Source organism: Peromyscus eremicus, chromosome 22, assembly GCF_949786415.1.
Source record: "Peromyscus eremicus chromosome 22, PerEre_H2_v1, whole genome shotgun sequence".
In the NCBI taxonomy this organism is placed as follows: domain Eukaryota; kingdom Metazoa; phylum Chordata; class Mammalia; order Rodentia; family Cricetidae; genus Peromyscus; species Peromyscus eremicus.
The window spans coordinates 40240476-40253437 of NC_081437.1; positions in this window are offsets into that span (position 1 = coordinate 40240476).

Below are 12962 nucleotides of genomic sequence, written 5' to 3' on the forward strand. Positions count from 1 at the left end.
TCCACATCAAAAAGAACAATTTGAAAGAAACAACACCATGGCTCAAGAAACTAGAGAAAGAAAAATAAACCAAGGAGACCAGTGGTAAAAGGGAGGAAGTACTAAAGATCAGAGCAAAATCAAATGAAATGCAGATTAGACAAATAATGGGAAACATACTGAAATAAAGAGCTGATTGTGTGAAAAGATAAAATGTTGAAAAATATTTAGCTGGATTAACCACAAAAACAAAAATAAGACAAATAACATGTGGTATTGGTTATTAATAAAATCAGAAATGAACAAAGAGCAGCAATAATAAAAACACATCTGTGTGCAGGAGAAGAGAATTCTATGAACAACTGTATGTTAGTTATTAGGGTAACCTGAACATAAACAAACTCCCAAATTCCTAACTTAATAAACTAAATATTACAGAAATAAAAAAGTGAACAAATTAATGATGAGGACAGAGTCTGAAGCATCCTGTCAAAGAAAAGCCTATAGTCTGATGGATTTGCTGTGAATTCTAGAAAAAAAATTAAAAATGAATTTATATTAATTCTCCAACTCTTCCAAAAACCTGAAGGAAGAATGTCTTCACAATCATTCTTAGAAAGTAGTCATTAACCTAACACCAAAGACACACAAAGATACTACAAGAGAAAACATCATAGGTCAACATTTCTAATGAACATATGTGCAAACACACACAAGAGAAAACACTGTAGGTCAACATTCCTAATGAACATATGTGCAAACATGCCTCAGCAATTCCTTGCAGGCTAAAATGGAAAACACGGAAGAGGAAGTGCCCCTCGGGGTGAAGCATGTTAATACTGGGAAGGCAAGGATGGTTCAATGTGTGTGAATGTACTGAATACTACACAACATATCCATAGACAGTGGTTCAATGTGCACAGACTTGATGATGATGATACAACGTATCCACAGAATGCTGGCTTAAGGTTTTCAAATGTGTTAAATGCAATGCACCATACTCACAGAATGAAGGATACAACCTGAATCTCCATTCACTCAGAAGATGTATTTATCAAAACTTAGGAACATCATATGATAAAACATCTCAAAAAATTCAATCTCATAGTGAATATATATCAATACTAAAAGCCAATATGCCAACCACAGTGACCCTCAAAGCTTAAGAATTGGAAGTTTATCTTCTAAGGGAGAGGGAAAATATGTCACTTTTACCATTTTCATTTGGCATAGTGCTGGGAGTCAGATATATATATCATATATATATGATATATGATATATATATTTACTTATTTATTTATTTGTATAAATACAGCAAGAAAAGGCACAAAATTCATCAAAATTAGAAAAACAATACCAAAAAAAACCACTAAATTGCTTCTGCCTCTAACATCTTGTCTTTGACAGATGTTACACATAAAGAAAACCCCAAGATCTTACATAGAGAAATCCTTAAAGACTGTACCAAAGAATCTGTCACAAACAATCATTGAATTCCACAATGCTCGGGAAACAAATTCTATCATGCTTCCATCTATGCCAGTGTCAGCAATGGTATTTCCAAAACAAAGCCAAGAAAATGGCTTTACAATGGCATCTAACGTGTAAGGAAAAGCTCAACAAAGTAGATGAAAGAGACACATCCTGGCAATCACAAAACAAACCCCAATGAGAGAAACGGAAGACTGTACAAAGAAACGGGGAAGCGCCATACGTGAAAGATTCCAAGATTAAAACCGTCATGATATCCACCCTCTATAAAGGAAATCAACAGACTCAGTGCCAACCCTGTAAAAACTCCAACAAGACTTTCCTGCAGAAATAGAAAAAAAAAATTGTAAAATTTACACGAACCGCAAAGGAATCCAAACAGCCAACAAATTTGTATGCTAAGAGAATAAACATGAAAACATCATGCTGTCCGGCTGCCATAGAGCTATAGTAACTGAACACTATGGCTCTATCATGAAGCAGACACAGATCAATAAGCATATATCTGAGAAATCAGCTTCCATAATTAAATGATTATCCAACAAAGACACAAGAAGGATGCCATGGGCAAGAGCAGTTTGTTCAGTAAGTTGTACTGCAAAATCTGGGTCACCATCTACAGGAGGGTGAAATTGGCTTCTTAAATGTATATGTAGGTAAGTGCAGAATATATTTAAGATCTTAAATAATGTAACTTATAGTCAAAGACAAATAAAGAAATCTCTAATACTTCAGTCTGGACAGTAGTTTTCAGGGAATGACCAGAATCCAAGACAAGAGTGAAAATGGACTCACAAAACTACACCAAACTATAAAGACAAGAAAACTGTCAACAGAATGAAGCCAAAATCTACAAGCTGGGAGAAAATGTCTTCAAACCATCTATCTAATATACGGTTAACATTAAAAAGAACAGAAAGAATTTAAAAAAAAAGAAAAGTCAGACAGGTCATCAGGATGAAGCCACTTTTGTTTTAATGACTTGAATATATATTTATCAAGAGAAGGCATACAAATGGCCGGCAGGTATATGAAAATTTGATAAATGACATTGATCACCAGGGAAATAAAATCAAAAGCCCTGGGAGCCATCACCTCATATTTATTACAGTGTTTGCTGTCAACGTGACAAAAGATACCTGCTGGTGAGGATGCGGAGGAACAAGAAACCACACACAGTTGTGGGAGTGTAAGCCAATGGGTCCATTAAGGGAGGTGGATGGACGCTCCTCAGGAGCCTATAGTAGAATGTCTATATTATCCAGCAATCCCACTGCTAGCTAGGTGTAGATCCAGAGGGTATTAAATGCGTACCTTGAAGAAAGATCTGCAACCCATGGCAGCATCGATTCGTTATGTGAAATCAGCCGGAGGCCATCAGTGCATTCATGGACTCTGACAGGTAGACACAGTGGACACTATTGAACTCTCAACAAGGCAGAAGATCTGTAATATGGATTATGCCACATGCATACATCATGGGAAATACCATGCTCAGTGACGTGAACCAGCCACACAAAGACTAAGACAGCACTTGGTGCTAAAACCCTTGAGTTCATGGAGGACAGAGAATACAGTGGTGATTCTTAGGGGCTGAGGAGGGAGGTGATCAAAAAAGATAAGATTTCATTAGATAAGACCGTATTTCATTATGAAATATGATCAAGAAATCAATCATACCAACTTGTACAATGTGATGGTTTTGGTCAATAACATGTAGTCTTGACAACTTACTGAAAGAATTTGCATTTTCATGACAAAAAAATGTATAGTTCAATTATATATGTGTGTGTGTATATATATATATGATATTAATTTACTTAGGATAGACATTCCATGATGTAAACATCATGCTTTGCATAGTAAGTATAGGTAATTTGTATTTATTGATTTAAAACACACCCAGTGAAAGATTTTTATCTATTTTGGATTACTTATTTCCAGTAACTTGGTAGACCAGAAAGCAATCCATTGTCTCAGTAAACCTCTCCAAGATGCATAAGCCAGGCTTTTAGCCTTATAGCCTTATCTGAAGTGGGGACTCCACTCCAATCCGGGACCCATAAAGAAATTGGTTTTCCTATGAGAGCCACTTAAAGTTGTCGCTAGCTTCCTGACCATTCTTCTTTGAAGCAAAGGAGAGAGCTCTGCCTTGGTCATACGAATCTTATCAAATACTGCAAAGGTTCCCCGGTGTCAACAGGGAGTTTCAATGCTGAGGTTTGAGATAAATAAGAAAAGAAACTGCCTGTGGCTTTAATTCACTCAGTCCACAAGCAGTAACTTGCTGACACCTATCACTCACTGGAGGAAGTGCAGATGCCCAGTTACCGGGAGGAGCACACTGTGATGTTCCCATGTGTGCCAGTCTCAGGGAATGGAGAAGACGCCGCACAGTACGCGTGAGGATAAAGGTGTGCAAAGCGGCTTGCGGTGCCGTGACTGTGGTTGTGTCTGTTACCACTGCCCTGCGCCACCACAGCCTCACACCTAAGACATCTGTGCATCTCCGTTCTTCCAGACTGGAACGTGGGCTTCCTAGATACCTCGTCTGGTGAATCCTCAGATGTTTAGGAGACCCGGACCACGGTGCTGGAGCTACACAGGAAGCTTCATTATCGTTTTCTTTTGTGTATCACACACATGTGGGGGCAGGAAAAGAACTGACTCGTGGGTTTCTCGGGGTCCTGCCTTAAACCAACAGCATCCCTAAGTCAACAGAAGTAATCATTGCCTGGAATCGGTGATCAAGAAACAGACGTAGAGAAACTGCTGCCTACCCTCGAGTCCATACCTCACCCAGGCGTCCTTCCTAGACATGATAATTTATTCAGAAACATGCATCAGTAACACTGAGTACCAGAGACCAAGTCTTAAGCCTTGGAAAAAGAACATCCTTTTTGAGTAACAGTATCTGATACACATATACACATGTATGTGTACGCATGTGTATATGTGTATGTGTACATGCATATGCGTATACATATATATGCACATGTGTGTATGTATATGTACATTCATATGTGTATGTGTGCACGTGTATATATGTGTATGTTTGCATATGTATTGTGTGCACTGTGTATGTGCATGCATGTGTATGTCTGTGCATGTGTGCATGTGTGCATGCTTATGTATGCTTATATGTGTGTGTGCATATGTATGTACATGCAGTACATGCATGGTCAGAGGACAATACTGGCTCTCCAGTTCTCTCCCACTGCCTTGTGGGATCTGCAGATGGAGTGCATGTTGTTAGACTTGCACAAAAGCGCCTCTTCCCCCTGAGCTGTCTTCTCAACTACCCGAAATTTTCATGGAATTCCAAGTGTGCAGAAACCTCGGTGAACAGGCCTGGGATGTTCAGCATCGATTACATGACCCCTGAGATCTGGAGCACAGTTCATATACAGGCGAGAGATCAAGGGCTTTGCAGGTCACAGGAGTGTCAAGAGCTACCGGCGTCCATCCTTTGCTCCTGTTTAAAGACTGTCCTAAAGTCTGCATAAAGTTAACTCACTCCAGAACTCCGTAAGAAATTTAAAACTCTGGTGGCGTGTTCCTAACAGGCTTACATCTGGTGACTTGTACAGCCTTGTTCCTGGTCATGTAATTAATAGGTAGCATTTGGGCTCAGCCCACATCTCAACTTCAGAAAACAACACTCCACGGCCAGTGTCATAGAGACACGCATTAAATAGTGCATGATGTGACTTCCGTAAGTGACAACTTTTAAGAAAAGTCAGTAGAGAAGAAATCCCATCCCAGTCATTTCGATTTAAACATTAGAATCCTGGCCCAACGCCAGGTCATCACAGAAAGAAGTGAACCCGAAGACAGAACTGTGCTACTCTAAGTTCCCAACATTCCTTAAGACCGCCCAGTCTCCCCAGAGCGACTTCACCAGGAAATGGATCCAGCATTCCGTTGAGGAGGCCCATGTTAGGTCTCATTGCCTATCAGACAAGTCACTCATGGACAGACAGGTTGTCAGTTATTTTGAACAGTGAGAGCTGAGAGCATCCCTGGCTGGATATAAAGATGTCTGGAGGATCTGTGAACTGCTCTATCAGTCCACAGAGTGGAAGGTGTCTTATCTACACATGTCAACTGGCATACAGAACCACATTCAGTGACCCTATGTACCACCCTTGGTTTCAGTCATTCGTATCTCAAATGTGCTTCCTGGATTGTTTGGTTAAAAGAAAAGACAGGCATGGTGGCACACACCTCTAGTCCCAGCTCTTGGGAGGCAGAGGCAGGCAGATCTGTGACTTTGAGGCCAGCCTGGTCTACATTGTGAGTTCCAGGCCAGCCAGGCTTATGTAGAGAAGCCCTGTCTCAAAGTACTAAAAAAATCCAAAACAAAAAACAAATCAATATAAAAAGACTGAGCATAATTGAACTCATGCAGTTTCCTTGGTCTTCAGGAGAAATGTTCCACTAATACCTGTTTAATTCATTAGTGGAGTTAACTAAAATAAGTAACTACAATTTTATAAAAATAATTACAAGAATCCTGGTAGGCAGGTCACCAACTCGCAAAGCCATAAACAGACACTGGGTGGGAAGCCCTGTGGATAGACAGGCTTTCCTGAGGCATGTCAGAGGCAGCCCAAGTCAGAATGTCAGTCTTTACCATGGCTCAAAAGCATCAGGGATCTAACAAGTACCAATCAGCAGCAGGAGGACTCCACAGGACCCAGGCAGGCCCTCCATCATGTGGCAAACAAAGGTATCTCTGGGTTCTTGCTGCCTCAAGGTGACATGGGGTGGGCTAAGTATGTTGGGTTTTAGTATCCCGTATTTTTTTATCTGTAATGGGTTTCTCAGGATGTGATCTCATCTTAAACCAAGAAGCATTTGTACTGGAAGTAAAAATCTTTTCAAGTAATTTTTACCTCTTCAGTACTCTGAGAGTAAAATATCAAAGACTGGCTTCACTTCCCAGCAGCCACCCCTCACAACAGTGTGAGGAAGTTCAGCCCATAATATTGCATTGAACACATTGCTATTAGTGGAGAAATATATTGGATGAATTATTAGTAAATTTGATCTTGAGTAAGTGTTTCATCTAAAGACCACTTTGGGGAGGGGGGAGACCACCCTGTTTTCTTTATGTATACCTATCCTTAAATTTTGGCAACTAACAGTCTCACTTTAATTTGCATGAACATAAAAGCATGCCCAGATCTTCCTACCTACACCATTTAATCAGCTGAAACTTATTTGTTATTTTTGGTGTCTTTAGAAACAATCCAGAGGGAGGTTAAAAGGTATCCATTTCAAAATTCTAAGTGGCAAAAAATTAAAGCAAACTCTGATGGAGAAAGGTGTTCTTTTGATCTGGTATACGTGGCTGAATGCCCCCAGTAGCTGAGAGGGCTCCATTGTTTCTGTTTCAGAGTAAATAAGAAAGTAAATCATGAAGATGAATAATGAGTGAGGAGTTGTACACCAGGCCATCACTAAGTGCCCACAGCAGCATAGAGTGTCCTTGTCCTTGAAAGAACATGATGCATGGGCATGGTTTCTTCCCAGAGGGTAGAGGGGCATCCTCTGACTCCTTAGTGACAGATCTCTGAAGAGAAAGGAATCAAGCAACCAGGAGTGTGACTGGTGTGGTTGCTCACAGCAGGGACTCCAAAGCAGGAGCAGCCTAGCTAGGATACCACTCAACCGCAGATCTGTCTCACCTGCAAACTTTATCTAAATGTATCTCATGCATACGCTCTGATTTCTGTATTATAAATTTATATGTGAATCTGTATGAATATTGGAATGCATATACAAAGTAAATATATACAAATCAAATATGCACGATTTATGCATGCACATATAAGGATTAAGAATGCATCTATGAAATCAACATACATTAATATGGTGTGTATTCAAATAATGTATATATTTCTATGTATACATCATGTGTATATATATATATGTATATACATATATGATAAAGAGAAAGAGACAGAGAGAGAGAAAGAATAAAATGTTAGGGCTCTCCCTGGAATGACATTGGCTTGTACATTACATATCAACATTAAATACTTAGCATATCAAAGATAATTTCAAAATAAGCATCAATGTTTAAATTATAAAAGAATTTCAGCTCCCACTTTTTCAGTTTTAATGCACAGAGTCATTTCAAAGAGGGATGAGAACACTCCATTCTCACTGTGCTGTGTGCCTTGCTGGCAGGGGAAAACAATACAGTTTAACCTCCTCTCAATTTATTTCACACATGCTCATGAGCCATAGACATATAATCGAATTTCATTTCAAATTTTGCTATTAAAGTATGGTAGTATAATTTGTGGATCTTAGTTGCAAAATACACTAACCTTATTCTTGTTAAAACTGCTGTACAAAACATAGCATGCGCTCCTAAGATGTCTGGGTTTCCTTTTTTTGGCAGATAACTGTGATTCATACCTCTGAGGACAGAGCCCAGTCTGGTGCTAGTAGTCTGTGGTGCTCTGTGATTGGTCTTAGAGGCTCCATGACTGGCTGCCAGGCTCTGAGACTGGTCTTTGAGACTCTGTGATCTGACTGTGAGGTTCTGTGGACAGTTTGAAAAGCTCTGTGGCCACCTACATGCTATGCTAAGTGTCTCCTAGGATTCACCCTCCTGTTTCCTTCGAGGAACCTCTTGTTCACAGGTGCAGAAATATCACAGAATCAAGAGAGGTCTAGAACAGGAAGGGAGCCCCGAGGGTGCTACTTTCCTTCAGATCCTGGTCTTGACAAGTGTGGGCTAATGTAAACTTGTGGCTCTGAGCTCTGAGGTGCCTCCATTGGCAGCTGTGAGGAGCTGGGTTCCAGGAGGCAGGATAAGACCCTGCATTGGTAATTTTCCTCATTGCTCTGACAAAATACTTGATCTGACAAACACTCAACTATCTTGGCTCAGAGTCTGAGAAGACACAACCTCTCACAGCATGAAAGACATGGTGGAATTCATCGCGGTAGTGTGTGGTAAGCACTGCTCACATCTCAGTGGTCCAGTAAGCAGAAGGAAGACTGAAACCTGGGCTGTAAAACCTCACACTTCACCTCTAGTAACTTACTCTCTCCAGCCCATAAATGTTCAATCGTCTCCCAAAACATCAGTAGCAGGAGACAAAGTGTCTACACATCTGACCCTGAGGGAAGCATTTCACTTTCAAACCACAGAAGCCTTCCTGGAAGGAAAGGGCAAGGAAGCAAACTGAGGAGGACAGTGCAGCCGGCTAGAGGGAGCACCTCACTCGCCGGGGAGGAAGGTGAGGTGGAGGGGATGGGAGCAAATCTGCTTTCCCAGGGCAAGCAACTAACCCATGTTAATTTCCTTGCCTGTACAAGGTTTCCCCTGTCTACTGCAAGCAACGGCTGGTCTATCTCTGGAATTCCATTCTAGATTAGCACTGACAAGAAGAAACCTAAATTTTTTAAAATGAAAGTGCCCATCCTTCTCTGTGAAAAATTAGTGGGGTGTCTTTAACGGATCGTGAGGGAATTAGGGAGCGCTCATGGAGCTCCTGGGATTCAGGGCAGTCCAAAGACACCCAGAAGGTGACTAAGACAGGCAAGGCTTAACTCTTCCCTGGCTTCCTCTGCCAAGCTTGACACTTCAGGCTTACCAGAGAGTCGATCTTCTCTCCTCCTCCCTCCCAAATAAAAGTGTCTGCATATGTCACCTGTACTGCGGCACCATGAGGGGATTTTCATCTTATGGACTCTGGAAGCTGCTAAATCTTTTCCAAAAGAAGAATCTTGTCCTGGAAGGAGGGGGTCTGCAGTAGTATCTGTAGAACAGCCTTGGAAACAAATCCCCAAGGAAATCAGCCGGCTTCACAAATGAGAACATGCAGGACTTTTGGGGATGAGGGAATGAAGGGCACAGGAAAAAAATAAATGAAACAGAATAAAGAACATTTGTTTGTTTATTTCATGCTGGATTTGATGTTCTTTTTTTCTTTGCTTGCATGTTTTCCACATTTTGTTTTAAAAATAGAGAAGTAGAAAGGAAGTGAACACTTTGTGTTTGAAACCTGAACACAAATGGTTTGCATTTAGTTGAATATGCACATTCTCTCATTTCCTCCTAGAACTATTTAAAATCAGCAATGGACACAAAGGTCCTTTGCTCTCATGAAACCTACCAAGCTCCTCCAGAGATAAGCATTCACACAGATACCTGGCACTTTCAGCTAACAAATGGTAATAACTAAAATAGCACAAATGACATCTTAGAACACCAAGATTGTGTATCAATGTCTTCAATATTGAATAGATTTCTTGCTGCTGGAGAGATGGCTTGGGGGTTCAGTTCCCAGCACCCAGGTGGCAGCTCAGTGTCTCCTGTAATTTCAGTTCTGGGAGACCTGGTGCCCTCTTCTGGCCTCTATGGGTACTGCACACATGTGATAAATATACATGTGTGCAGATGAGCACACAACTCTTGGAATTCTTTTTCTCCTTCTTATGCTTCCATTTTTAGCTAACATTTAGTGGCAGCCATGTGTTGAGTTCAGTTACACCTTTGAGATTTTGAGGGGGAGCAGGGCTGACTTTCCTAATGCTTACTGTTCTCTTAGCATAAGGTGGCATTTGTATGGACCTGCTCTCTGGGATTCAGTGAGAACCACTTCTTCCTGGTAGCACCTAAATTATTCCTCAATTTCCTATAGTTTCTTTGAACTGAAGTTAAGTCCAGAGTCAGGGTTCACATGCTAATGGCCATCACCATATGTGGCTCACAGCTTATCATTGTGAATCAATTTCTATGGAGGCAAACCATTTGGGAGGCTATTATTCAGCTGTTGTTCTGAGTCTGCATCAGGATGTGTGTGGTGGTGGCTGGGGTCTTTAGGTCTACAGAGCACAGAAGACTTATTCTTTGGCCCTCTACACAAAATATCCATCAAGTGGTCTAGATTTCTAATTAGACACAAACTAAAACCATGGAGCAAGCGTCCTTCCAAAGGGATGTATTCCTCCCTGTTGCACCAGCCCAGAGACCAAGCATGGCTCTACACTATCCTGCCTGAATGCCATTTATATAAATTAGATCTCACATACATAAACCCATGTAAATAAAGAGATACACATTAATGATAAGAAAGATTGCCTGTGAGAGCAGAGAAAATAGGAGTTGGTGATAAAAAAAATCCAAGGAAATAAGCAATAATATTTAATAAAATGAGTTAGCAATTACTACATGTAGGACGGTACATTACACAAATTACCTTCTCTAATTTTCAGAACACTCCTAAGAGATTAAAACCATTATCATCTTCATTTTACAAGTGAGAAAACTGAAGTGAGGAGAAGAGGCCCCAGGTCAAAGCAAGTTGGAAAGTTATACTGGCATGTCAGTGGTACTAAAGGCCAAGGCCCAAGAGTGAAACCAACTCAACCCTCTGAGCTTGGTGAAAGCAAGTGGTCACAGCGAATGTGGGTGTGAGCATTGGTTCTTTTGTGGTGCCTAGTGACAGCTTGCATTTCAAGGCCTTAGGGAAAAAAAGGAGGTGGCTGTTATTCTTGTTCTATTTATGTGTTGTAGATGAGTATCACTGTTTAATTTCTAAAAGGCTCTGCCTCATTTTTTTTCACTTATATCTAAGACAGTGCGCATATCAAGACCACAGGAGCCAGTACATCCTTGTCTTCAAAGATAACTCCGGCATTACATTAATCAAATAGCCAAACCTAGACACATATTTAGGTATAAGCATCCATCCCTATGAACATCTACAGATACAGGTAAAGCCTTAGGCTCCATTAAAAAGAAATAAGGAGGAAATAGACTAATCACTTCCAATCCTTCCTTTTCAAGCTACTATCATTGATATGTGTAGCTTCCATCACCTCACCAAAAGGAAGGAAGGAAGGAAGGAAGGAAGGAAGGAAGGAAGGAAGGAAGGAAGGAAGGATATTATATTGATTGACAAGTTTGGAAAGCAAAGGTTTCCAAGGAGGGAGTGTAATACAGCACATTGACTGCTGACTGCTGAACAAGTTCAACCTCTGTCAACCTAAAGGGAAGCTTCCTTGAATGACAGATCATGCTCTCAGCTGCAAGCCCATCCAACACCTGGCCCTCTACATGCCAACAAAAAGCTTCATGTCTGTATTAGTCACTATTCTAGTCACTTGACCAAATGCCTGGCAAGAAGCAACTCAGGGAGGTAGGGTCTATTTTTACTTCCTGGGGTATAGTCCACTGAAGGAGGGATGGCCAGTCAACAGCTTTGTTTCTTCACATGTTAGCAGGTCAAGAAACAGTCGAAGTAGGCTGAGCTACCAAATCTTAAGGACTGTCCCATGTCCAACTTCCTTCAGCAAGGCTCTACCTCCAAAAGTTTCTACAATTCTCTCCTCCAAAGAGCACCAATAAGAGGAAACCAAATGTTCAAGCCCAAGAGCTCATGGGAGCAGAGGACACTTTACATTCAAAGACTAGCAAGCATCTCTCACACCACAGCTCCTGGCTCTATGGAGTTCTATACGGCAAAGAAAAAATGGAGGTGCAGATGTTTCCTGAAATGACAGTTAAACATGTGTTACCTTCAAATGCACTTCTCAAACATCAGCCCAGCCCATCTACTGTCTGGCAGGTAAGTTGCTTACTTTTGGCAGCTTCGCCAAAAATTCTATTTTAGGGAGACACAACTTTCTACCACCCTTTCCTACCCTCCCCCACCCCCACTGTGGGAGTTGGAGGTTTATATCCGCAGGCTTTGTGGGTAGCATATGAAAGGCATGTTGTGACTAAGAAGCAATTAATTTAAACAACAGCAGCAATAAGAGATTTTTCCTCCTTTAAAAAAGCCCAACTTCAGAAATCTTGACAGATCCTAGCTCTTGGCAGGAGAGCTATAAACATCTAGGCTGTCCCATGCCGTCATCTCCAAGTATGTAGAGAAATGTGCCAATCACAAGTTACCCTGACATGCTGGCCCAGCCGGGACACCACTGTGTGGTGTTGTTCTGGTTCCTCTTGCTCTAAATTCATGTCTATCCCATCACCATGATATCCCTACAGATAGGTTATAAATCTGAGTAACTCAGACCCCTCCAGAGAACGCAGGGATTGGAGGGCTGGCACATTCTGCCTCACTCATTCTTAGACTGGTCCTGTCACTCTGACATCCCCAAGTCTCTTCACCTCTACAGCTCTCACAGAGTCCACCTGTTGTTTGATTCCAGGTCAAGCAATGTCATCCTCTCAACCTGCAGCACTAGGGGTAGCCCCACCTCTCCGCTCTCACTAGGCTCACGAAAGAACATGTTCACTCCCTCACTCATGTGCGGCATGCATCTGGGTCTCCTTGGTGCTTGTGATCATCAGCTCATTCCACAACGGTTCTGTTTCCTGTAAAAATCCAGATAGAAGGGGTTGGGGATTTAGCTCAGTGATAGAGTGCTTGCCTAGCAAGTGCAAGGCCCTCAGCTCCGAGAAAAAAAAAAGACAAAATAATAGAAGAGGTTCTTCTGATCCAAATCATGGT